The 5,728-nt window shown below is 38.2% G+C and overlaps 1 pseudogene; it reads left to right on the forward strand.

Annotated features, from left to right (window-relative positions):
* The first annotated feature begins 2,188 nt into the window (after positions 1 to 2,188).
* LOC145089034 (uncharacterized) lies at positions 2,189 to 4,970 on the forward strand (annotated as a pseudogene).
* Positions 4,971 to 5,728: the final 758 nt, after the last annotated feature.

Here is a 5,728-nt window from a genome sequence, read left to right on the forward strand (position 1 = left end):
GAGGATGAAGAAGTGAGGAAGCCTACACATGGCAGAGCATATGTTGAAAGAGAGGAAGTTCATGGTTCATCTGGGAAGTGCTTGATGGTGACTGCGGGTCTACTAACAGAAGATGAGTGTAAGGAGCCCAACTTGAAGGAGGACAAGTGTTTTGCATCAAAGCCTATGAATGAAAAGATAAACAACTGCGATCGGTTGATCAAAAAGGTACACTCTATCCTTGAATCTCTTAAAGTTCCCGTCACAAACTACGAAGAAGAATTAAACGAACTTAAATTTAAACTCGCTAATCTCAGCAGTAGTCTCATGCAAACTCGCTTAACGAACACTAACCTAACTGAAAAACTGACCAGGGAGTCATCGAAGAGTGAGGAGCGACGCATGTGGATTGAGCTGAAGGAGATGGAATGATTAGGGCTAGGGATGAGATTATCTATTTGCGAAGAGACAATTTCAAGTTTTTAAAACAACGAAACTTTTTTTGCTTAGTTGCTAAATGCTTATATACAAGTATTACTCAATTACATTTAGATTGTGAAATAGGGAAAAAGATTCATAAGATAATCTTACCCATCCTTAAGTTTAAGGAAGATGAGGTCATTGCTAAATGTGAATGCATAATGTCCTCAGAAGAGACTTCTGTGACTTATAAATTCAGTCTGCACAAAATTGAGTCTTTCGTTGACTCAAAAGAACACAAATACATGCTTAAAAGGCTTTTAGATGAAAATGATAAGTTGAAAATCAAGACAGAGACCTTATAATCATTTGACTCTTCAAACTTAATGACCGAACATAAAATGAATGTAGAAAATACGTCTAAATTTGATGAGGAAAGTGAGATGAGTGAAATTTCGGTGGAAGACGAAGTTGATTACTCTGAGTTCATGAAAAGTGAAAACGAGAAACCTCTAATATCCGAAAATTCCGTTGAATATGCACGTTTGTCAAGGGATAAGTCAAATAAACTTAAAGAAAAAGCAGTGGTTTACTAGAAGTTTCAAACTGTGCCAAATCAGGTTTACGCTGTCATAGGGGTCACTGGAAAACAAACAGCTGAACTAAAAATCCTGGTTGACAAAGACAATGTTGAAGGATGTGACAACTATTTTTGGTCTGTTCCTATTGATAATGCAGATGCGATAGTGGGACTGTCAGAGCAAACCTCATGGAGGGTAAAGGGCAGATATGTTGCTGAACCAATCAACAAACCCTCAAGCTTTGACAAACCAAGCACAAGTGGAACCAAAAATATACCGGAAGAACCGGGACAGAAATCGGAAGAATCAAAGAAGACTTCGAATATATCTTCTAATTCAACCGAAGCTCAAAAAGAGAAGCAGAAATCAAGCTTCAACATTCATAAATCTCAGAAGGAGTTGGCTGAACAGAAACGCCAAAGAAATCAGAGGTACATGAAGAATTTGAATGAGCGAAAAAGGTTTTGGCAATCTCAAAATCCTAACTATGTTCCCTCAAAGAAAGAAGCAAATGTTGTAGAAAACGACAAACCAGAGATCAAAAGAAACAATAATTTTAGTCCCGGTTCTTACTATTCCAAATCTCAAAACCAAACATCCAGTCTCTATTCCGACTCCAAAGGACAAAACCGAACATCTAGTTTCGGTTTCAATAACAGAGTTCAGAACCGAACTTCATGGTTCGGTCCCAACACCAAAACTGAGAACCGAAGGTCAAGTCTTAGTTCTTCCCAACAGAAACATAACTCAACAAAGGATGTTAAAGGGAAAGGAAAGCTTGATTCTAAAGCAGAAGTCAATAATAATAAAAAGGAAGCTAACCGTAAGGATCCAAGAAGGACTCCAACTGTCACAACACCATGTAACACATTGCAATTTAAACAAGACAAAAATAGAATAAAAGTGTACACCATCAAAAGAAAAGACGAAACAACACTCATAAAAAGAAACTATCTTGTTGATATATCGGTTGCTGTTCCTTTTTCTGTGAAAAACTTACCAGGGCCCAAGAGACTTTGGGTTTCTAAATCTACTTAACTTTGCAGGTTATCAGTGATGAGCAGTTTGATGATGAATGGTACATAGACAATGGCTGCTTACGTCACATGACAGGGAGAAAGGAAGAGCTAAGGGAGTTTTGATCCCTTAAGGATGGTTGATACGTGAAGTATAGAAACAACTCTTATGGAACAATCAAAGGATATGTAATGATAACCAACAGAGAGTTAACATTTCGAAAAGTGGCGTATGTGGAAGGATTGCAACACAACCTCATAAGTGTATTTCAATTGGTTGTGGGTACGAGGCTGAAAGTCTCATTTGATGATGAAGGATCAGATATTTTCGAGAAGCAATCCAAAAGAGTCTTGTTAAAATCTGAACGAAAAGGAGAGATGTACCCTCTAAACCTCAGTCTAATTAAAGGAAAACCAGTGATTTGCCTGTTGTCTAAGGCAAATTCGGATGAAAGCTGGCTATGGCACCGACATCTCTCGCACCTAAACTTTAAAGATATCAATAAGTTGGTGCTTGGTGATCACGTTCGAGGACTTCCAATTCTCAAGTTTGATAAGGAACACCTGTGCGCAGCATGTGAGATGGGTAAACAGAGCAGAAAGAGCCATCCATCACATATCAATACCAAGATTGTTGAAGCACTTGAACCTCTACATATTTACTTATGTGGACCTTCAGAAATTGAAAGCATCGGTGGTAGTAAGTTCATTCTTTTTATAGTAGATGATTTTTCACATTTCACCTGGATATTCTTTCTTAAATTGAAATTAGAAGCGACTCTGAAGTTAAAGAAGTTCATCAAGCAAGTTGAACTGTAGCTACGAAAAGTGGTAAGGAACATCAGAAGCGACAATGGGCTTGAATTCAAAAATAAAGAGTTTGAAGACTTTCTGGCCGACAAAGGAGTGTCTCACAACTTCTCTGCTCCCTACACTCCACAACAGAATGGAATCGTTGAAAGACGAAACTAATCCTTATGTGAAGCAGCCAGACCCATGCTGAGCTTTGCTTCTCTCCCACTATACTTTAGGGCTGATGTTGTTTCTATTGTTTGTTATACTCAAAACAGATGCCTACTTAACAAGCGATTCTCAATCACTCCGTATGAGATTCTGAACAACCGAAAACCCAATGTCAAATTCTTTCACGTGTTCGGTTCCAGATGCTTCATTTTCAACTCTAAAGAGAACCGAAACAAGTTCGATGTTAAAGCGGATGAATGAATCTTTCTAGGCTATTCACTCACTCCAAAGGCTTATAGAGTTATGAATAAACACTCCAAACATATTGAGGAAACCTATTACGTAACCTTTGCTGACAACTACATAAAGAAAGTTAATGAAAAAGAAAGTGCTATGGGTGAAATATTTCCTGAATCAGGACAAGTATCGGTTCCTATTTCAAATTTTTTTGAAGAATATATGAGGTTATTTGATGAACCAGAAAAAGATATACATTCAGAGGCGAATGCATCAGACAACAAAGTCGAACATCTGAGAAAGATCATCGAAGATTCTGTGAAAGACATGGCAAAGGAACCTTTAAACCAAACTGATGATCAACCCTCAAATGAACCTCCAAATAACAACGCAGTATTCGAGGGGGAGGGCTTATATGTGTCTCATACAACCGAGCAAGAGAATCCAACTCCAACCGAGGGGGAGGATCCCGAACCTGACAATGAACACACTTCGCCATTTGAGGGGGAGAATGCAAATACAAATGATGAAGACGATCAATCAGAATTTGAAGAACAGATTAATGTAGAGTTGGATCTTGTTCATGACCCAAACTACCCTCCTCTCACAAAATGGACTAAGGATCATCCTCAAACACAGATAATTGGTGAATCATCTGAACGGGTTCTCACACGGCCTCAGTTGAAAGCGAAGCAAACTGCATTATTCTCTCAAGTTGAATTCTGCATGTTTAATTTGTTTGTCTCTAAAATCGAACCAAAGACAGTCAACACTGCACTTGATCATGCTGATTGGGTATAGGCTATGCAAGATGAACTTCATGAATTTGAACGAAATCGTGTTTGGAGAGTAATACCCACACCAAAGGATGCTTCTGTGGTTGGATTAAAGTGGGTCTTCAGGAACAAGATGGATAAAGAAGGAAATGTTATAAGGAATAAGGCCCAGCTAGTGGTAAAGGAATATTGCCAAGAAGAAGGAATAGACTATGAGGAGACCTTTGCTCCTGTAGCCAGATTGGAATTTGGTTCGAATCTTTCTAGCATATGTTGCTCATAAAAACTTCGAATTTTTTCAAATGGACGTGAAATGTGCCTTCCTGAATGGAGAACTAGAAGAAACGATGCATGTTGAGTAACCACCTGGGTTCGTGAATGAGAAATACCCCGATCATTGTTATGTGTTAGATAAAGTTGTGTATGGACTAAAATAAGCACCAAGGGCCTGGTATGAAACTTTAACTTGCTTTCTAAAATTGTCTAAATTCAAGCAAGGTTCAGTTGACCCAACCTTCTTTCGCAAGAAAGAAGGGGAACATCGAATGATAGTTCAAATTTATGTCGATGATATCATCTTCGGCTCCACGAATCCCAGCTTAACGGCTGAATTTAGGAAACTAATGGAGACTAAATTTCAAATGAGCGCAATGGGTCCAATTAACTTTTTTCTTAGGTTGAATATAAGATAGGGATCAGAAGGTATTTTTATTAACCAGGAGGCGTACACGAAGAATCTGTTGGCAAAATTTGGAATGATGGGAGACTCGAAGGTGAAGGTTCCTATGGCGTTTGGCACCAAGTTAACACCATCTCTAGAAAAGCCTGCTGTAGATATGACTCTCTATCATCAAATGATAGGCTCTCTCATGTATCTAATTGCAAGTAGACCAGACATTATGTTTTCTGTCTGTTATTGTGCCAGGTTTCAAGCTAATCCTAGAGAGCCTCACATGATGGCAGTGAAGAATATTTTTGGATATTTGAAGCGTACCTAATTGCTCGGTCTCTGGTATCCAGCTAAATTCGGATTCTTTGTTCAAGCCTTTTCTGATGCCAATCTGGGTGGTTGTGGTCTAGATAGAAAGAGCACAACTGGAGGATGCTAGTTCCTTGATGGTAAACTAGTTAGCTGGCAGTCCAAGAAGCAAACTTGTGTGTCTCTCTCAACAACCGAAGCTGAATACATAGCTGCCGCTTCGTGTACTTCACAAGTAGTCTAGATATAAAGTCAACTTAGAGACCGTGTTACCAGAAGCAAGCTTCAATAAAAATTTGCAAGGTTTGGGTATGATGGAAGCAGAGTCGGTACCGAATCCTCAAACCTTTTTTTTTTTAAATTAGGCAAGCGAAATTAACTGATCGCTGGGTCTGTTTTAGGTCCTTAATTTTAGGGAACCAAAATGAACCGAACGCTCTGCTTATTTCGGCTCCATAATTTTCGGGAATCGAAAAGAACCGATCGCTTGGTCTATTTCGACTCCGGAAATTTAGGGAACCGAAATGAACCGAACGCTCTGCTTATTTCGGCTCCTTAATTTTTGAGGACTGAAATGAAATGATCTCTCTGTTTATTTGGCTTCTATTATTTAATGTGACGGTTCGACTGTATATTTTTGCACTTAATTTTTTTTTCTTTTTCGTCCGTAATTATTTTTTTATTTCTAAGATGTTTTAAAGTTTTTTTCTTCTATTATTTTCCTTATTTATCAGAAAATATAAAATTTCAAAAAGATTTTAATTTTGTTTTATCATT

This window comes from Lactuca serriola, chromosome 2, assembly GCF_051521515.1.
Source record: "Lactuca serriola cultivar US96UC23 chromosome 2, Lser_US96UC23_V15, whole genome shotgun sequence".
In the NCBI taxonomy this organism is placed as follows: Eukaryota; Viridiplantae; Streptophyta; class Magnoliopsida; order Asterales; family Asteraceae; genus Lactuca; species Lactuca serriola.